The sequence below is a fragment of the Ovis aries genome, chromosome 1, assembly GCF_016772045.2.
Source record: "Ovis aries strain OAR_USU_Benz2616 breed Rambouillet chromosome 1, ARS-UI_Ramb_v3.0, whole genome shotgun sequence".
In the NCBI taxonomy this organism is placed as follows: domain Eukaryota; kingdom Metazoa; phylum Chordata; class Mammalia; order Artiodactyla; family Bovidae; genus Ovis; species Ovis aries.
In genome coordinates, this window is record NC_056054.1 from 210,153,722 (window position 1) to 210,176,285 (window position 22,564).

Here is a 22,564-nt window from a genome sequence, read left to right on the forward strand (position 1 = left end):
AAAATTTATAAGAACTGATACAAATTAACAAATAAATAATAATCTGATTTTTAAATGGGTAGATCTAAATAGATATTCTTCCAAAGAGGACATCAAAATGTCTACTAGGTACATGAAAAGATGTTTAACATCACTAATCATCAGGGAAATGCAAATCAAAACCACAATTAGATATCACCTCACTCCTGCTGGAATGGCTATTTATCAAGAAGACTGGTGAGGCTGTGGTAAAACGGGAACCTTAGATAAACTGTTAGTGGAAATGTCAATTGGTCCAACCACTACAGAAAACAATATGGAGGTTTCCCCAGATCTACCATATGATCCAGGAATTCCACTTCTGGTCATATACTCAAAGGATATGAAAACAGAATTTCAGAGAGATATGTGAATTTCATGTTATTGCAGCATTATTCACAATAGCCAACATATAGAAACAACCTAAATGCCCATCAATGGAGGAATGGATAAAAAAGATGTGGTGTGTGTATGCGTGTACATATATACATGTATGTATACATACCTATGGGCCTCCCAGGTGGTGCTAGTGGTAAAGAACCTGCCTGGCAGTACAGGAGACATGAGAGATGCAGGTCCGATCTGTGGGTCAGGAAGACCCCCTGGAGGAGGGCACAGCAACCCACTCCAGTATTCTTTCCTGGAGAATCCCATGGACAGAGAAGCCTGGCAGGCTGCAGTCCATAGGGCCATATAGTCAGACACGACTGAAGCAACTTAGCATACATACCTAAATGCATACCTATATATGCATTTATATACATGTATTGAATTGAATTGAAGTCACTCTGTTGTGTCCAACTCTTTGCGACCCCATGGACTGCAGCCTACCAGGCTCCTCCGTCCATGGGATTTTCCAGGCAATAGTACTGGAGTGGATTGCCATTTCCTTCTCCAGTGGATCTTCCCGACCCAGGGATCGAACCCGGGTCTCCCACATTGTAGACAGACGCTTTACCGTCGGAGCCACCAGGGGGCACTCATAGTTACCTGTATATGTGTACATGTGAATTTGATATACATATGCATACACATATGTATATGTGTGTGATGTATATATAATGATGCAGATACCTTCTTAAAATGGCTGTTTCTTGTACTGAATTGAATCCACCCACCTTTCTCTGTGAAGGCAATGAGGAAAAATGTACAACCCTTGGAACAAATAAGAAATGATTCAAAACCTTTCTGGAGAGTCTCCAAATATATTTAAATTAATTTTTTCTCCGGAAAACATTCTATGTACAAACTCCTACGGCATGAAAGTTTGATTCAATCAACAAATGGGGTTCTGGAACAGATCTCCAAACTCAGGGAAAGGGAAGTGAGTGAGGAAGATAGAAGCTTCCTAACAGCAGGCTGGACTCCAGTCATAAAGGGCCCTGGGAGCCCTCCTGGGTATAAAGGCAACTTCTCTGGCACTAAAGGTAACTTCTGAAGAACAATGGCCATGTGTCATTTGTCTTTGCGTTTCTGGTTCTGAGTACAGTACCAGACGCCTAGCAAGTATCTGATAAATACTTAGTAAATGAATGAACGAACTGAACAGGGATTTGGTCATTACACCTTCAATGCAAGGTGATCATCTAACCTCAATAACAGAGAAAAAAAATCTAAAACCAGGGCGCAAGACTGGAGCAAAACAAGGAAAAGACATTCAGTACTAAGTTTCTTTAAATGTTCTTAGCTGTAAACCAGTATGGTCTCAGAATCAGAAGCAAAGATGAGTCACCAAGCAGAGGTCAAAAGGATTTAGCTAATTAGGCGGGATGTTGAGTCAGGAAGCTTAGGGAGTTATTACTTTTAAATTATTGTACAACCTAATTGGAAAAGGTCAAGAATAATCAAAGGCATGATTTCGTTACTCTTAGCTCGTTTATGTTCCCCCAGCCTGGAGCACAACTGTATAGCAGTCCTCACTCCCTCATCTCTCCCTTTGTCATCTTCCTGCAGTCAGCACATCACCGCCAGGTGTCCGGCGGCTTTGTCTTTCCCTCACCCAGCCATCCCTCACTTCCCACATCTTCCTAGGACACCACCTCTTACTTCAGACATGCCCATCTTAAACGTTCTCACCTTGCATCTCAATCAGCCACACTCCACTCTTGGCTGGTGAAAGCTGCCTAAATTCGTTAATTTGCTTGTCTGTTCAGAAAGGCCATTTGGAGAAGGAAATGGCAACCCACTCTAATACTCTTGCCTGGAAAATCCCGTGGATGGAGGAGCCTGGTAGGCTACAGTCCATGGGGTCGCAAAGAGTCGGACATGACTGAGCGACTTCACTTTCACTTTCACTTTCAGAAAGGGCGTTAATGGTATATTCAGGGAAAACATCATCTTGTTACCTGAATATACCTATATTGTATATTCAGGCAAAATATTGCCTTGCCTTCTTTCTTATAACTGAGGGACACCCTGCCACAATCCCACCAACAGTTTGAAGGTAGTTAGGGACTTCCCTGTGGCTCAGTCGGTAAAGAATCTGCCTGCAATGCAGGAGACCATCTGAAATGCAAGGGACTCAGGTTCAATCCCTGGGTCAGAAAAGTCCCTTGGAGGATGAAATGACAACCCCCTCCTGTATTCTTGCCTGGGAAATCCCATGGACAGAGGAGCCTGGTGGGCTACAGTTCATGGGGTCACCAAGAATCAGACACAACTTAGTGACTAAACAATCACACATGAGCAAAAAAAACCTACAAATTACCACTTTGCCAAGTTAATAAGAGGCAAATGTTGGTGGCTATTAAGTAGGCCCATGGACTTTATCCAGTTTTATCCAACAGTACCTCTAACCATGAAAATGTTTAAGTGAAGTAAGGCCAGTGAGGAGATGATCATGTGGCAAATTAACTTTTACTGCCCTTTAAAATACATCAGGAATCTCAGCTACTCTCTTCTGTCAGATCTAGAAACCTGGCTATCAAACTGCTTTAAAACAGCAACTATCCTGCTCAGATCAACACTGCAAGACCTCTCATGGCAAAACTTCAGCACCAGGCCACCAAGAAAGATAACAGCTGCATTAGCTGATACCGTTTCAAGAATGCCTAAGTCATTTCCCTTCAGACCCTTGGCTCCTTTATTTCTGATTATCTCAAATGCTTCTTATAACTTAATAGTCAAAAACACTATTTTGGTCTGTGGTATCCTTTATACTCTCCTTCAAATAAAAAATTCACCTAGACAATTTAAAAAATAAAACTGAACTTCCCCAAGATTGTGACCAAGCCACACCAGCCTCCAAGCTTACTCATAACCGAGGGACATCCTGCCACAATCCCATGAACAATTTGAAGATAGTTATGAGCAAAAAGAACTACAAATTAACAGGCTGCCAAGTTAACACAAGGTAACTGTTGACATCTACTATGTAAGCTCATGAACTTTACCCATTCTTTTTCTTTTTCTGTTTTCACTACTGTTACTTTAAATCTTTTCAGAAACAATATAGAATATAAGTGAATTCACAGAAATACATAAATACATATATCTATATATATACATAAACACATATATTCCCACATATGTCAAGTCACTATTCCTAGAAACATCCCCAAAGGAAGCTGCTTTTTAAATGTCTCCCCTTCAAAATAACAAAGTAGATTATAGCCTTTCTTGCAAATTATAACAGTCTCACATATTCAGCAGACAGTCTATAGAACTCAACCAAATACACATTCCTTCTTGAAAATTGAAACAATGATAACAATGGAAAAAAGACTCTAGCACTGATAAGGAATACACTTAAACCAAGCTCATACATTTTACAGAGGAAGATAAATGAATTCACCCTGAAGCCTATAGGCCAGAGCTAATTGAAATATTCAGGGGTTCACCTTACCGTAGCTGATTAAACTTACTGACCTATCTACTACCCCATGAAACCCATAGATCAGCCTTAGCAAACAGAAGACATGGAATTACACATATAATGGACTGTTTTTATGAAGCAGAACCAGAGAAACCAGTGCAAATGATCGGAGACGATGGAAGGGAAATAAAAAAAGAAATTAAGCAGATGGGGACTATACAAGCTCTGACACCCAAGGATATCACTCTACAACCCTACAGTTTACAAATAATAGAGTGATGGTGCTGAGTCATAAAGGAAAGGTTAGGTCACATCCGATAGACTCTGTTCATTATGATAGAGAGGTGAATAACACAATTACCAAGTAAGAAATGGTTTTCAGAGAGCTCTGATACGTAAAATGCATCTTTAAAAGACTGAACATTGAAAGAACTTGATTCCTCAATGTTAACCAACATATGAATTGTTGGTGTGTCAGCCAAACAAGTTAAAGAATTAAAAATAATAGAGGAAGAAACTGTCTTATTAGGACACTCTATTTCCTCTTTATTACTTCAAAGTACTCAGACAATTTTCAATTTTAGAGGACCTTTTTTAATAAATACTAATTAGATAAACATGTTTTATATTAATATAGTAAAATGTGAAGAATGAAGAATAATGCTTCTTAAAAACTTCAAGATATTTATCTCATTTATTCAAGTGTACCAGGCACATTTCTTGGTTCAGGGAATAGAACAGCAAAAAGTTTTCATTTATTCAAACATTCCTCTGGCTCCATACAATTTTGCTTCAGCTAAGGGTTTATGTAAAATATATATATATATATATATATATATATATATATTGCTTGTCATTCAAACTCTACTAGATTCTAAATCAACTCTGTTAATACAAAGTAGTACTGTGCCAAGCAGAATCCTAGCCTCCGGAAATATCCAGATCAGCCTAAACCCATCGATGATCACCATGGCTCAGAGCCCAGCCCTGAGGAAACAGATAAACACACAGTCACTGCAGTAGAATATGTGTTGTTAGACCTAAAAAAATACACCACTTGTTATGAGAGCAATACCAAAAGGAGAGAGCAGGGTTTAGTGTGTGAATATATATATATGTACATCAATGTATGTACGTATGAATGGAGATCTAGCCTGTGTTTTGACTTCAGGAACAGTTAAACAATACTGTGCTCTTCTTCATAAAAATAAAAACATGGCATAGTAATTTGAGATTATAGCATCTGCCAACCAGGTAAACCTGGACTTCAAACCAGGTTCTGCCACTCAAACTCTGTAGCCTTTAAGAGGTTCCTTGTACCCTCTGAGCTTCCATTTTCACCTATAAAATAAAGCTTCCTATAGTACCAAGTTTCAGTGTTCAAAGCCTATCATATAGGAGAATCAAAAATCATTAATTACGTTTTTTATTATTGATATATAAATATTATTTAAAATAGTCTATTGTTCACCACACATTCAGAATATTCTCTGTTTCATGATAAAGCTTGGTCTAAAATGTTTTTGTTCAAGAATGTAAATAAACAAGGAAGGGTTGTGCCCTTCAAACACAAAGGTATGCATGCTCGGAAGAACAACAAACAACCAGGCAGGGCTAAGAGCTTTAGCTTCCTTGGGAGCGCTCATGAGTGCCCAGATATTTTTAGATTACTTTTTAAATGGAAAACAGACACACACACCGAAAGGCATAAAACAAACACCCAGAAATATTTTGCTTCAATTTTACATGGGTTATTTTTACAGATCTGTCTTGCTGTGTGGATTCCATTGAGAATGAAATGAATCCGTGCTATTGCTTCCATGGAAACCTGTTTCTTTGTGATTGGCTGAGCAGTATCCAGGCTTCAACAATATCCCAGAAAGTACAAGTACTGTTAATGTTTAACAGACAAGGTAAAACCTACCAACCCCAGGGCATTTATTATGCAACTCACTATTAATAAAGAGATTCAGATCCATCCTAACATTTTCTCACCCTCTGAATATCCTTGTGAGGTTTTTTCCATTGTTAACCTGACCTACAGAGGAAAACGAACTGAGAGAGGGGAGGGGAAGACAAGACCTAGATAGAAAGGCATGAAATCTTGAAGGTGTGATAAGATAAAACCAATCGAGGTTGTAATTACAAGTATCTTCATTTCATTTGTTTTATTTCAAGATAGAATTGGTTTAAAAGAGGACAATGATATGCCCATAAGGAATGTGTTGCCAATTTACATTTGATCAGAATTGAAAATAAGAGTATCAAGTCACCTAAGACAATTTATATAACTATGAGCATACTGGTGTGATTAACCAAGATGAGGCAAATGATAAAAATCAAATGGCCCAAAGGAAACGTGTACTTACCAGTGTCCACGGGAAACAGGTTATTTATTTATTTATTTATTTATTTTTTAAATTTTTATTTGTACTTTATTTTACTTTACAATACTGTATTGGTTTTGCCATACACTGACATGAATCCACCACGGGTGTACATACGATTCCAAACATGAACCCCCCTCCCTCCCACCTCCCTCCCACCTCCCTCCCCACAACATCCCTCTGGGTCATGCTTTTTTTAAAGCATATATGATTTGAAACTCCTAGTGTGCCTTGTATTAAGAAAAGCATCCATGTATTAAAAAAAAAAAAGTCCATTTGCAAGAGTTAAACTTCCAAGTAATTATTTTTTCCAAAATCTTTACACTGTCTGAATACTTGGGAAGTTCTCCAGTGTTTTAAGTTATATTTACACCATAGCATGAGGAAATCCACCCCTTAACAAGGGGAGTAGCACTTAAAAGGAGCCAGGGTTTTTAGCGTTTCCTTATTTTATCATGCTGAAACCATGTAACCCAGATTGCGACTTAAACCTACATCTTTCCACTGAGATCACACATGGTCTTGAGACTGAATAAAGCTCAGGTTCTTGATGTCTCATTGCAGAAAGGATTCAGTGAGAGACAAAGTGATAGGTAAGAAGTGGATTTAATATTTATTGAATTTATTCATTTATTTGGCCACACCACGTCTTAGTTGAGGCATCCAACGGCCTGACCTGGGATTGAACCCAGGCCTGCTGCATTGGGCATCCTCTATAAGGATGTATCAATTTTGTGTATAAATCCAATAAAAATCATGTTAGGAAGTGCTACTGTGTGAAATCACTATTGATATATCTAAAACTGATATTTGCTGAGAGGCCATAACAATAACTGCCCATGTGCTTTCTGTAAATCTTAAACTAATACAAAGATGGAAAGTAGGGTAGGCTTAGAATTGTACAAATAATACCTCAACTTTAATAAATTAATGTAAACTTATAAAGATTTAAAAAATCATACATCAAATGCTAAACATGATTATCACTGGGAGTATACAGTTGATTTTGGTTTTTTTTGTTTGTTTGTTTTCTTTTATTTTATACCTTAGTCTCTGCACATTTTTCACACAAAACATGTTATTTAAAAAGGAAAAATTACATTTTTTGAAATAAATTATCAGCAATTTTTTCATCTTTCTTTGTAAGGACCATTAAACCTTAACTATATAAAGAGCCTTAGAAGTTTTAAAGTATCGTGCATCCATTATCCTATTCCAGGCACACAGCAGCCTGGGAGGAAGATATTACAGAACGCCAAGTCTCACAGATAAGGGAAATGAAGGCCAGGGGTTAGCCAACTTTGCAAGATGGCTGAGGACAAGAGTCAGAGCTTGAAGAACATATATGGTGCCATGGGGTCCCTGTTTCCCAACACTTAGATTATATACGAGATATATTACACTGATGGTTTTCATATCTCTTTAAACTAAGTCATAAGTCCATGTTCACAACATAATTTTTTTTTGGATTCCATTCCTGCATGTAACACACCAAGAATCAAGCAGATGTTTAATAAACATTTTTAAATTAACTTACAGCAATCCCTTTCTCTTTGTATATTTTAAAACTCATTTATCTGTGCAGCTTAGTAAATTGGCTAAAGAACTGACAGCACTTTAATCAATTTTTTCTTTACACTATTTTCCAAAGTTTGAAACTCTGCAGTTTTAAATATGTGTGTGTGTGTGTATGTGTGTGTATACACATTTTCTTGACTATCCATGCAGTTTTAGGGGAAAGGATATAAGAAAATGATAACATGAATATTCATTAAGCAGTTTATAAAGAGTACTACCTAGCAAGGGCAAACTGCCATTGCATCCGTGCCAGGTCTCGATGCCTGGGGGAAGTGAAGAGAGGGAGACAGGAAGGCCGGTATCCTTTATCCAGCCATTTTCCCAGGCTAGTGCCAGAGTGAGACCAGCAGTCAAGACTAATGGAGTTCTAAGGGACAGTCCCAAGATGTCTGATAGAGAAGGGGGAAATGAAGAGACAAACACCCAAGATGCCAGGATGAACAGGATATTGCTTAGAGTTTCAAAGTTCCTTTCCTGGGTTGCTTGTTTGTTCTAAGGAATCCACATCAGCAGAGTCACTGCAAACATAGATGAGTCAACCAGAAAAAGGTGCCCCTTTCTCCCAGCAGACATGATCTTGACCAAAGCGCATAGTACAGTGAGTGGACTGGGGTTTGTAATATACCCGCACTTGTTCCCTGACCAGGGGCTCATATAGTAAGCAACCTGCACAGCTGCACGCCGCAGCCCTGCACTTGAACTGAAAGTAGAATCAAGCTGAGTCAGCTTCTACCTGGAAGATATTTTTGACTCCATGCCAACAAAGTATGTTTTTGTTTAACAGATAGCACATACACACACATATCTGATATGTAACAAAGACAAAGAAATGATCTATAGAAGTCAGAGGTAGATGAATTTGCAGTTAAAAATGAAAACAGATACCCACTTCATACAGCAGAGCAATAACAAATAAGATAACACACATCATGCACAGAGCACAAAGCCTGGTGTGACTCATTCCGTAAAATATTGGTTCTCTGCCATTTCCCTTGAAACTATTTAGATACGCTGCTGTTACAGTGGTAATTTTTTAAAAATCCAACTTTTTATTGTCATAAATTGCAAAGCTTTCATATTTTCCCACTTAGGAACAAACTATACTCCCTCCCTCACTATCATCCTCTCTACTAAGTACGTTTTAGAGTAGCAGGCAGCATGCCATAGACTCTGAACCCATCTGGAAGAACTGTAAATTAGTTTTGTATGATATGTTAGTGCAAAACTCAAAGCCAACTCTGACTTTACATTCTATAATAAAACTAAAATTTGGCCCGTGTTTGCAAAAATTTTGCCAGCATTTGCTATGGGTCTGTGATTGTCATTAATCCATAGATATGAACCCATCTCAAAGATGAAAGATTCCAGATCTGCTGAGAGCTGAGCAAAAGTCAGGCGTATATCCTAAATGTCACTTTGAACACCGTCTCCCCCAAAAACGAAAAGCTCATGATGCAAAGCTGCACAACACTGTGCAGGAAAAATGTGCAGAGTCATATCTTTGAATGAATTTGGGTCACAGTCCTTCCTGGATGCAGGGCTATCTCTTCCAGATGAATCGCAGAAACAGATCAGTTGTTTTGAATGTTTACCATGTCTTCTGGGGCAGCCATAAGCTCTCTCCTCCCCTATGGCTTTCTAGTTTTAAAAAAAAATGTAAATGTCTAGAGAATTCACCTGCCATATCTTGACCATATTAAAAGGCAGGGTAAGAAGACAGCATGTACTGTTAATTTGCTCAATCCTGCCCTTGGTTACCACAGTGGCACAGAGTGACGCTGTTTCTAAAACAGTCTTCATCTTCTATCCAAGGTTGTAGCCCTCTCCAAACTTCTGAACCCTGGAATCTCACAAGTAAGCAATGACCCTCAAGGTGTATGTTTATATTTTATTAAAATGTCATAAAGCCAGATTTTTCTGACCTGGTATAGCTTTAACCAGAGACAATTTCTAGATGATGAAACTCAAGGCAATGACCTAACATGTGGTATTTTAAATAACAGGAAATTGTACAAATCAGAGAACTACTACCATAAAGACAAGTTTGAAAGTAATAGAGGACATTGTACAGAATATAGGTAAAATACTAGAATTAGGCAACCCAAATCAGAATGAAAATATATACAAAATAACAGAGTACAAGTATTTTAACTAGGGAAACAAAAATAGACTCTTTAAAAACTGGAGAGCTTCCCTGGTGGATTAGACAGTAAAGAATTCACCTGCAATGTAGGAAACCTGGGTTCGATCCCTGGGCTGGGAAGATTCCCTGGAGTAGGAAATGGCAACCCACTCCAGTAATCTTGCCTGGAGAAGGCCATGGACAAAGGGGCCTGGCAGGCTGCAGTCCATGGGGTCACAATGAGTTAGACACAACTGAGTGACTAACACACAAGAACACAGCAGGGGAAGGAAAGATAAGAGAAAACAAGTTAAGTTCTCTTTGGGTTCCTCTGAGACCAGATCATCCAAGGGACCAAGCAGAGAGGAAAACAAAGGACTTCCCTGGTGGTCCAGTGATTAGGACACTGGCTTCCAATGTAGGGGGCACAGGTTTGATCCCTGGCTGGAAAACTAAGATTATGCATGCTGCCTGGCTCAGCTGAAAAATATTCCCACCATCTGGTTGACTTTTAGTTCTCATGAAGGACACAAGTGTCTCTTTTCAAACAACTGCAAATCTCAAATTTCATCTGCACTCACAACCATAGATAAAGCAGTGACCACTACTGTGATGATTAAAAAAAAAAAGTTGCAAAAATAAATATATAAATAATCTTAATTAAATCTCATTTTTTGCATGTGACTCAACTGCCCTGCCATACACGTTAAACCCCAAATCTAGGTCAGCTCATTGTTTTGTAATCCACAGGTCCTAGCCCAGCACCTTGAGTAAACAAAATGTTTCAATATTTATTCATCTATTTTCCCCACAGCCAAACATTTTCCTAAATTCAAAATTATCATTTAGTTAAGAACAAATTGAGAGCCGTTCAAAATGCAGAAGAGAAAGATTTCAGCACCATTCTGTTTTCCCCTGCATGTATCTCTGCATTCATTCAGTCCACAATGAATAAGGTACCTTGCTAAATGTCCCCAGGATACCAGAGTCAAGACAATGTGTCTGCCCACTAGAATCTAGTTAAGGAGATAACACAGTGAGCGAATGATAGAAACAATGTTGTGTTTCACTGTTAGTAGTTTGGGCTCTAAAATGGTCTAGAAAGAGGGTGATGGATTCTAGATCAGGAATTGGCTTCCTTCTGCAGATCCAGGACCTTGGGGTTTCCAGGGGAGATACGGTCACAGAAATGTGCTAGCTGTGTAAATGCACATGGTCTTCATGACTCAGGGATTTTATCAGTTTCAAGATTGATCCCCATGCACATGGCAGATGCTCTATACTTACTGCTCAAAACAAAGGTGGGCCAAGACAGACAACTACTGAGCTATAAGCTCTTGTGAGTAAGTGATGATAGTCTGACTCTTTGCGACTCATGACCTGTAGACTGTCAGGTTCCTCTGTCCATGGAATTATCCAGGCAAGAACACTGAAGTGAGTAGCCATTCCCTTCTCCAGGGGATCTTCCCAACCCAGAGATTAAACCCAGGTCTCCTGCATTACAGGCAGATTCTTTACCATCTGAACCATCAGGCAAGCCTCTCTGAGTAGGCTATAAAAGCAAAAATATGGACAATGACTACTTTTCTTAATAAACAATCCAGCTTCCCAGTTAGCCTTCTCGGGGTACCCTAAGAGTCAGGCAGGCCCAAGGCAATCTCACTGTACCATGTGAATTCCAAGAGAGACAGTCAACTAAAATATAGGCTGGGAGAATAGAATATTGGCTGAATTATCTCTGCACTATTCCCAAGGCCTAGACAAAGTCTGAAGCATAGCACCCTAAAGAAAGTTTGTTAAGTGAATAAATAAATTAATGAATCAAGATAGGACCTAAAGCATGGCTCTAAAGCGAAGACATTAAACACAGACCAGAGGTCACACAAAGTATAAAGAGTCTTCTGTCTTCTCTCTTCAAATTGAAATTTACACCACCACCACCACCCCCTTAAAAAGGAACTTGGTCCAATACAGTCCTTGGTATTGACCTTTTTTCTTGGAATGAATGAGAAGAGAAATCAGAGCTCTCCCTAGAGTGGGAGTATGTGCGATAAATTTATTTGAAAAGTATGGTCAAAGTATTGCTGGGAATACAGTAGAAAAGAGGAGAATACACTTCCTCCATTCAGCCTTAGGGTTAAAGAAGGCTTCTTGGAAGTGGGGCCATTTGAGCTATTTACATTCCATGTGAACCACAAACCCTGCTCTTTAGAAGTACTTTGCTCTTGGACTTCAAGAGGATAGCAATGAAGAAAAATGACTTCATACTTTCCCCTATGAAAAAAGAAAGAAAAAAACACATGACAACAACAAAATTATCACAAGAATCACAGACTATTTCCTGATGATCTAACACTTAACTATGTATCCTGATGATCTAACACTTAACTGTGTATGCTAGTGGCTTACTCGATGATTCAAGAATAAAGAAAAAAAATTAAGAAAGGAAATATGGCAGAGAATATGGATTTGGAATTTACCTTTGCTTGTGAGTCTACTGTGAAAGAATGAGAGCTACTTTTCCTTATCTTCATCTCAAGGGAAAAGCAAGGACTTGTAACCTAGATGTCAACCCGAGGAAGAGAGTTTCAGATGTTTAGGTTTTCAAAGTAAACAACTGAATCATTCAAGATGGGAAAAGTTCAGAAGTTTCTGAAAGACATGACTCTTTCCCAGTGGACCCGATGCCCAGGCAATCTGGGAGTGCTACTGAGGCAACATGAAGACTGGGTCTAAAACCTGGGCCCTGTGACTCAGCAGAGACTAAAGGTCTAGTGGCAAAGTTTCACATGTACATTGTGCCACCAAACCTATGCTTTTCAATGAGCCACTTCAGCAGCCAGACCAGAGGCCCTTCCTCAAGTTTTCTGGAAGGTATAAGACCCTCAAATTACTTGAATGACCAAAAGAAGTTGCAGGGCAAAAACAGATGAGATTAAATTTTCAACATCCTTGCTGAGTCAGGAGGGAACACAGCCAAATTTATTTGAACATGAAGAAATACACCACTTCCTGCTCCCAGAGTTGAGGAGCCAATTCATACTCATTTTATATGTTTGACCAAAGTTCAGAAACAAAATCAACCTTTTACAAAACAAAACCAAGCCCCTAGATCTTTGTAAATGAATGGCAGGACTTCGCATTTTGTAGAGCACCCATATTTACCTCAGACACAGCCAGTCAACTGGAAAACCAGCCAAGCTTGATAAGTTTACCCAATTCCTAACCTTTCCAGACCCTGGAAGAATGTCTGTCTCAAGCAGTTTCAGTTACCGGCCTGAGATGGCCCAAGGACTTCCTCCCACTAACAACCATTCGAAAAGAAGTGGGCAAAAACCCACATGCTGAAACACCCTCCTTGGCCAATCTCCCATTTAACTGCACAAATAGGAACAGGGTAGCTAATGTTTGAATGGAACTAATGTTACCTGTCAGTGTTAAAACTCATGTTTTGTGTTTTGTTTTTTCCAAAGACTATATTAACACTGTCTATAGATAGTAAGAGCACAATAGTTTCATTTCACTTTTCTAGATAGCAGGCATTCATTGGTTCTTGAATGTTTCATGTCAGGCAGAATTTCTGGCTTACTGTGTTTGATAGAAAGAAAAGGATTCTGGATCAAAACAGAAGGGGAATTGCAAAATGAATTCCAATGAAACATGAGCAAGAAAGTACATCTGAGTAGGTTTCGTTATGACTTAGCATTCAAGGGATAGGGAAAAAAATAAAAAGCAAGTATCCAATGGTTAGATGAAGACTTTTCAGCTCTCCTGTCCTGTGGGCAATCTGCCAAATGCTTTTTTTTCTTCTCTAATCCCATTTTTTAATATCTCATAATTCAAACCTGATTGATCACTTAGTCACATCAGCCTAAACTCACAGGCCAATTAAAACAGAATGCTTATGGTAGAGAATCAGGCTTTCAGAGAGCCATCGGCTGCTAGGTTCTAAACATTCCACTAGTCTCATTTCAAGGGCTATGATCCTCCAGGCATGGTTTGATTTTTCAAAGGGGACACATTGCTACTCTGAAGGACTTCTCAGGACACCGTGGGAAAAAAAAAAGGAGTAAAAACCAGAACAATCTAACAAAAATAGAATGCCTTGTCACCCAAACCCTGAGGCAACTCACACATATGGTGCCGTATTTTAAACATGAAGAAATAGACACTGTCTTAACTGCCTGGTGCTGTTAGGATAGCAACTTCAAGAGAGCACATCCTTCCTGGTAAATGTCTGTGGAGCAGCGTTGTCCTAAGGGAGGCTCTTATGGGATTGCTGGCAAGGCAGCATGGTGAAGGTTCTGTGGGGCATCCTCTGAGGGGCTGGGCAGGGGCTGAGATGGTGCTCAAGGCACAACGTATCCAGACAAGAGGCTCAATTAGCCTGTAGGAAGGGCACCTTTCCCTATTTGGTCCACAGAAGAGCCACATATCTGCAGTTTGTCTGGAAGGGATACATTTCCTTATCTGCAAAAAGGCACTGTATGTGCTAACAGCTTGGGAGCCAGGTAAGAAATGGGATGGATAATGATATGTCGTCCAAAAACCTGACAATGCTGAGATGAGAGGAACCGTCACTTTTACGTTATTATTGTTCAGTCGTTCAGTCATGTCCGACTCTGCAACCCCATAGACTGCAGCATACCAGGCTTCCCTGTCCTTCACTATCTCCTGAAGTTTGCTCAAAATCATGTCCATTGAGTCAATGATGCCATCCAATCATCTCATCCTTTGTCGTCCCCTTCTCCTCCTACCCTCCATCTGTTCCAGCATCAGGGTCTTTTCCAATGAGTTGGCCCTTCTCATCAGATGGCTGAAGTTTTGGAGCTTCAACTTCAGCATCAGTCCTTCCAATGAATATTCAGAGTTGGTTTCCTTTAGGATTGACTGGTTTGATCTCCTTGCTATCCAAGGAACTCTGCAAGAGTCTTCTCCAGCACCACAGTTCAAATCTCTTGAATTCACTTTAGCTCCTAAAGCCCCACCCATCTGCAACCCTGGGATATTGGAGCTTTTGGAAAAAGCCAACCAGGGATTTGATGCCAGCTCTAGGTTTCCTTCAGGAGAGGGTAGGAGCATAGAGGAGAGGGGGAAGGGCGGACATGTTTCCTGTCTAAACTTTATGACGTTTGAGGACAGGAACTGTGTCTTATTCACTATTGTATTCTTAGTACCGTGCTTGCAACAAACCTGTATGGAAGGAATGCACTCAAAGCCATTTTGTTCTTTCATCTTGCTTGTGTTTTCAGTCACAGAGAGATGGTTAAACCTATCTATCTATTTATTTATTTATTTATTTAATATCCACAAAATTCAATCCTATGTTAATCTGGCAAATAAGGCACCTATGTGAACATTTTTTTCAAAATCTTTCAAAGCATCATAGAGCTAAAAGTGTCTAGTCTAATCTGCTTAGTTGCACTAGAGGCAGCAGTGGTCAAGAGACTTCAAGTGGCTTGTCATTGATTTCAAAACCAGTTGGAGGCAAAGCCAGAACTGGGGCTCAGAACAACAGATCCCCAAACCCAAAGTCTTTCTCCAAGATCTCTTGCCCTGAGACTAAGATCAGGCACATGTAAGCCTCTAACATGAGTGTTGTCTGCTACGTTAGGCAGTCAGCCTCCCACGCTGAGAAGGTCGCACCTTTGCAAACACCACCCCCATTTCCCCAGTGCTAGCTCCGACACTACGCAATCAGCTGTATGTTTGTGTACTCTACACACTAAGTAAGTAAAGTCACTCAGTCGTATCCGACTCTTTGTGACCCCGTGGACTGCAGCCCACCAGGCTCCTCCGTCCATGGGATTCTCCAGGCAAGAATACTGGAGTGGGTTGCCATTTCCTTCTCCAGGGGATCTTCCCAACCCAGGGATCAAACCCAGGTCTCCCACATTGGAGGCAGACGCTTTAACCTCTGAGCCACCAGGGAACTGGACTCAAAAGTGAGTAATCAGATAGCAATCTTAAAACATTTACATAAATGGGCCCCAAAGAAAATACCTACTAGCCTGCCACTTTCAATTTCTTTGTGAAATGAGCCATGGAACTTTAAAAAACGATCACTTCAACACTGCAGAGCACGTAAATGTGTCATACACCATCGTTTAACATTGGAAGGGCTAGGTCAGAGCAGTAATAAACTGGGAAGCCCCGTGGAGTCATAGGAAAGTGGTCTGGTTTTGCAGACATCATGCATCACAGACACTGAGGAGACCCACCATAAGGTAGCCAGGGTGAAACAAGGGTCATTCCTTTCTTGGGCAGAGTATTCCAGTGACGGCCGTAGAACAAGGTGGGAATTGTTCCCAAAGAATGCTGGATTCCAGACAACCAGGGAATAACATTTAAAAGGGTAACTTTGTCTAGGGAGGAAGTACAGATTTTCTGACCTCCATTTCTAATAACTGGAATGGCACGTGTGTCAGGTAACTCAAAAGGGAAGACCATTATAATAGATGGAACATTTTAATCAAATAATTACAAGCCATCCATTACTCAGGCAAAAGAACCAACTGGTTGGGTGTGGCAGGAAAGTGAAAATTCAGAATCTCAATCCCATGGGGTCACACAGGCATTTTTGGCACAAGATGAACTTGAAAAATATAATAAAGAAAAAATCTACACCAGGCAACAGATTTATGGGCTCAAAATGTCCCTTTGCCCTTAAAAAAGACTTCTGGAAATAGATTTTCATTGTATTTTGGACAATATGATGTTCTATCTTTTGTAGAAAGTTCAAACTAGACAAACCAGCTATGAAAGAAAATAACTGTCATATCTTTAAGTCTCTTGTTTCTATGCAATATTTTCTCAAGTGAGAATACTTCATGCCTGGTATTAATTACCATTTCGTATCTATTGAGTGCCAGTGTTAAAGATGCTGCACTGAAGACATGATGAAAACTAACTAAATTGGCAAAATGGAGTTGACGGTAGGTAGTTATTCAATGAGCTTCTGCAGCTTTCTAAAACTTGAAGCTTTTCCAACAGCAGGGTTCTATACATAAAGAATTTTTATAAATGTCTAAGATTATGGAAGAGAAAAGAAGGGAAGGACCTGAAAGAAAACCTTGTAAACAGCTGTCTAGAACTGAGTTGTTATGGTTTAAACTCTAAACCATACCATCCAGCTTAAAATAATCAAGAAAGTTAAGGGAAGGGTACTAACAAAAAATTCTTTAAAGATAAAGTTGGTTCCCCATTTGAGCAACAAAATATAGTAGTGTTGGATTATAACCAAAAATACAAAATGTATAATAATGTATACATACTGATATTAAATTTTAAAATATTAAATAATGAATGAATGGAGGAAAATAGACAAATCTCCCTTGCAGAAGAATTTCAAATAATTTCCATAGGTACTTAACCCTTAAGGAGGTTGAGCATAATTCCCCATTCACTCTTTACGTATGAGTTGTACACAGTAACTTCCTTCCAAAAGGAAGGAAGACTATACACTGTGAAAGAAGGGAGGCTGGGGTGGGAAGAAAAACTTTACAGTGGAGAGATCTGGCAAACACTGTCTCCATCAGTTAATTAAGGTGAACACCAGTGATAAGTCACATTCACACCATGTGAATGTGGTGTGATAAGATGTAATGAGTACAGTGTATTATTTCTCTGTGTGTTTTTCTTATTTTGTTTTTATTTTTGCACAAAACTCATAACCTAGTCTACTCATGAGGAAAACAAATACATCCCAATTGAGGGATATTCTACAAAATCCCTAGTAGGACTTGCCAAAAGTGTCAAGATCTTCAAAAATGAGAAGACCTTTTTAAAAAAAAAAAAAAAAAAAAAGACTGTCACAGTCAAAGAAGCCTACAGAAACATGATTCCTGAACATAATGTGGTGTCCTGGATGGGATTCTGGAATGGGAGAATGACATTTAAAAAAAAAAAACTAAGGTCACAGTCTGGACTTTAGTTAAAAGTAATGTATCACCATGGATTCAAGTATGCCATAGCAATGTCACATTCTAACAACAGGGGGAACTGGGCCATGGAAACTCCCTGGACCATATCTCTGTTTTTTCTGTATTTTTCTCAAATAAACATTTATTTAAAAAAATAAAACGGAAGTTGGTTTTGGCAAAAAGGACAATAGAAGAGGTGAGGAAATAGAAGTTAATAGTCAAAAAGTAGGAGCTCTCAACCCAGTGGAGCCTGATGTGTCAGCATTAAGGAAAACACAAAGTCAAAATTCACCTCTGAATGCCAAGGAGAACTGTTTGAAACAATGCATTAAGAAAAGTGGGGAGGTATTCATAAGCACAGTGAAAACCTTTCCTGAACAGGAGCAAAAAATTAAGCCACTTGTGGGAAGGCAAACAGGCCAGGGTCACAGACACATCTTATGGTAGCATCTGAAATGAGATAAAGCACCCAATGAGAGGAAAGTGTTATGCAAACAGGGCCCGAGTTAGCCACAAGAACTCCTATGTTTTGTGTTCTCCCCAGTGTTTCTAATTAGGAGGAAGAGTTAAACTCTTTCTACAAAATTATCACGTTGACATTTTTTGTCACTTTTACAAAGGTCTTGATGTCTCGATACAGACGGGAACTGCTTCTCACTACTTTGAATTTTGCCTCGTAGGAAAGAACCTGAAAACAACATCTTGCAACACTGAATCTGACCAGCCTTCCATTTCAGCAGCAGGTTCTTAATTTGGAGGGACTGAATCATCCATTTCTCACCTTTCTCACCAGCCAAGTATTTTTAACTTACTGTCAGCTATAGAGTGAACATAGTCTGTAAGAGAAAAGATAGCCCATTTTTCACTTTTCCACTTTTGGCTGCTGAATCCAGGAATGCATCACAGCAAAAAGGAGGGTCTTTTATGTAAAAATAATGTTGGTTTAACTTTTTTTTTTTTCCCATTTTGTTAAGTACCTAAAATGAGTCCCTGCTACTGACAGGACCCACTTCTTACCTAGTGGCAGCTTTTCTGCACTCTCTGAATTACTGAAACTGTGGGCAGCAGCCTTGAGCTCCCCAGTGTCTCTAGGGATAGGAAGGTCATGGGGATGCATCCAGTTCCTCATGCCAGAAGGACCTGACCTAGAAGTTGAGCCTCTGTGGACCTGTTCTCCTTGACCTCCAGGTTCCGGAATGGGAAAGAGACAAATCTTGAAGTGTTACTCAAGAGCCTCTGGACACACTGATAGTCAGAAACTCAACTTCATGAAAACACTTAATTTCAACATCTAAAAGAAATAGTTGGGGTTCCATTAGATTCTTAGGTTTAAACTGAGAAGATGAAGGTAGGGAGAGGCCAAATAAAGCAAAACTTTGAATAAGAAGAGAGCGACATTTTCTCATCATCCATTTAAGCAGATAAAACGGCAATTAAAAACATTTAAGCATGGCTTTTGTTTCTCATTTTATCTGTTTGCATGACAGATAAAGAATAAAGAATAGATTTCATGGTCAGGGACAGAAAGGCATATGGCAATGACTGGGTGCTGCAGAATGATGAAATTCAGTTCTGTTTGGTGCAGTGAAGAACAGAAGGAATAGATTATACCTTGGAACAGAAAGGCCAGGAGATATATCAAAGCCAGAGAAGACAATGATGAACAGAGAAGCAGGCTGAACACATACTCCATGCCCAAAACTGTAGGCACAAAGAAGATGAGGGAGTTTAAGATGAGAATTTAAGATGAATTTACCTATAAAAGGTGACCAGAGTGAGGTGCTAAAGGTGGGGAGGCTTAAAGACAAAGCCTTGTTTGGGTAAAAGCCTGCATAGCCCACACAGAAGGAAATAGTGAAAATGTTGGAAGAAAAGCCCAAAGTATCTGGTTTGTCCTCAGAGTCTTTGGAGACATACTGGATAGACGAGTCAAACTCAAGTCCATTAAAAATAAAAAAAGGAAATAATCATAGCAAATACTTCTATAGCAACAGTTCTATGTCAGACACATGTAAAATATTAACTCAATAATCCTGTGAGGCAGGGACTTAGTTGTCCTACTTTACAAATGCAGAAACTGAGACACGAAGGGGTCAGGTGACTTACCCACGGTTACACAGGTGATCACAGCCATCATCAGACAAAAGCTGCCTGCCACCTGCAAAGAACATGCATACTCACCTTAGAACTGTGTTGCCGTCTAAAATAATTGTTTCAAAGTGAACTGTTTGGAACCACTGTATTCCTCTTACATTTGTTCTTTCACTCAATGGTGCTACAGATATCTACTAAATGCAGTCTATGCATCAAGCACTGTTACAGGTTTTAGGGGTAAGAAACAAAATATCCATGCCTTTCTGAGCATACGCTTTAGTGAGGGGCAACAGGTAAATAATATCCATGAGAATAATATAGTAGATTATATGGTAATGAGTATAGCAGAGTCAGGCTTCCCTGGTGGCTCAGTGGTAAAGAATCCACCTGCCAGTGCAGGAGAGGTGGGTTTGATCCTTTGATCAGGAAGATCCCCTGGAGAAAGAAATTGCAACCCAGTCCAGTATTCTTGCCTGGAAAATCCCATGAACAGAGGAGCCTGGCCGGCTACCATCCATGGTGTCACAAAAGAGTCAAACACAACTTAGTGACTGCTGCTGCTGCTAAGTCGCTTCAGTCGTGTCTGACTCTGTGCGACCCCATAGACGGCAGCCCACCAGGCTCCGCCGTCCCTGGGATTCTCCAGGCAAGAACGCTGGAATGGGTTGCCATTTCCTTCTCCAGTGCACGAAAGTGAAAAGTGAAAGGGAAGTCGCTCAGTCATGTCCGACTCTTAGCGACCCCATAGACTACAGCCCACCAGGCTCCTCTGCCCATGGGATTTTCCAGGCAAGAGTACTGGAGTGGGTTGCCAACCACAATAACCCCAGGCAGAGAGATCAGCAAGCGTGAGTACCCTCAGGTCAGAATGGCACAAGATGTCCAGGGGGATTTTGTAGCCAGAGTGGATTTATCTCTGGTTAAGTCCCTGGGCCAAGCTTTAAAGTGTCTTTTACTCCATAAAAACGTGAAGTACAAGTGGTTTCTAAACTACATATACTTCACACACTGTTCTCCAGAAGAATTCCCTTCACGTAGCATTCTTCCAGAAATAATTTGAAGGCCACCAGCTCCTCCCAGAGTCCTCTTTTACCTCTCGCTAGAAGCGGTGCATGCCTTTTCCGAATTCCTTATGTTATGTGCCATTTCCCACCTTGCTTCTGATTAGAGTTGCTTTTCTATCTTATCTTCTCTCTAAATAATACATTCACTGAGGGCAGGAAATGGACCTGGTTAACTGTTTCATTCTCTAGAGTTTAGCCTTGCTCAGAATTAGAATTCAACAAACATTTGAGAAGGTTTGAGTGTGTGCTTTCTATCAAATTAAGCTCCAAATTAGAATATCATTAATTTCACATCTGTATTTTATTATAATGATAGAAACATATTGTTAACCATACTTTCTTGAATTTTTAATATTTACAAAGTTTTTTACCAAACTACTGCAACTCATCATGTTAAGCTACAAGCTAATATTTTAAGCTCTAATGATCTGAAAGAGTAATACATCTTTCCCACACAACCATAAAAGAAAAAGATTAGTTTCAACAACTTTCTTGTAAATAAATAAAAATGGCAAACTATAAAGTGTCTTTGCTTATGTAATCAAAAATAAAAAAGAATAACATACTTAAATATCTCAAGTAGATAGAACATGTAAAAAGTAGACCAATTTTTCTTCTTCTTTCTTTTTTTTTTTTTTTTTTGGTCTAATTTGGCATTGACTCGTGGCTTATGCCGTACTACTTCCTGACTGAAAAATCAATTACACGAGATGTCTTTTTGTAAGGAAATGCAAAAATCTGACATAGGATTGTTAAGATACTATAGCCAATAAGTCACCATCAAACTGCTTTCAAAAACTGAGATGTAGAGAAAAATGTAAGAAGAGTGCTACAGAATTTAAAAGAATTTGCACTGAATTTCTCTTTATTCCTCTGGTGTAGCAAATAGCCTAAAATATCATATAACCAAAAAAAAAAAAGAAGAAGTCATATAACCAATTCGAAGTTGACCAAGCAGACGTTTCAGTTCCATGATTATTGTTACTTTTAAGAGTAAGAAACACTGAGGGGAATCATGAGAGAAAAATACCCCTTTGTTTGGGATTGTTTCCCCCTTTTGTGCTTTCTCTCTGTGAGGTGGTTTGAGTGACACTAGGCTGGGGTCCATGGCCTCTGTGGCGGAGACTCCTTTGGGGAAGCTGGCTCCTGGCCTGAGGAAGGCTATTCCGTAGACCCCAATCTAATCTCCAGCTGCATGGTAGATGATCACTGCGGATGCTTGGACTGGACAGCGCAGTGCCCACCCGGGACTCTGTCTTATTGCATAAGGACTGAGAGGGGAAAGCAGAGACAGAGTCCTAGATGTTAGATCCTAGAAAGTGCTTAGTCCCAGGGAAACATAATTTAACACTCTGGGCCATCCTGGGTTTCAAAATATGAGCCTCTCTAGGTAGAAATTATTTCCCCCTTTCCCCTTCCCTCTTCCTAACCCATAATTGTCTTTCCTTCCAAATTGTAATAGCATCACTTCCTTAATTGTCTTGGATACAACTTTTTATCCCAAAGCCAAAGCTAGCTGTCATTCTCACCATCTACAATAAGAATGTCCAGAGTACCTACCACGT

At 39.6% G+C, this 22,564-nt stretch overlaps 1 long non-coding RNA gene across 2 annotated transcripts in view; it reads right to left on the reverse strand.

The window, feature by feature from the left end:
• LOC121816904 (uncharacterized) overlaps window positions 1-22,564 on the reverse strand; it is a 289,186-nt gene that overhangs the window by 67,572 nt on the left and 199,050 nt on the right. The window contains exon 3 of one of the 2 annotated variants that reach the window (XR_006056612.2): window positions 19,948-19,999. The exons of the other annotated variant lie outside the window; for it this stretch is intronic. This is a non-coding gene — a long non-coding RNA (uncharacterized LOC121816904). The remainder of the gene's footprint in view (window positions 1-19,947; window positions 20,000-22,564) is intronic. 2 annotated transcript variants of the gene reach the window in all.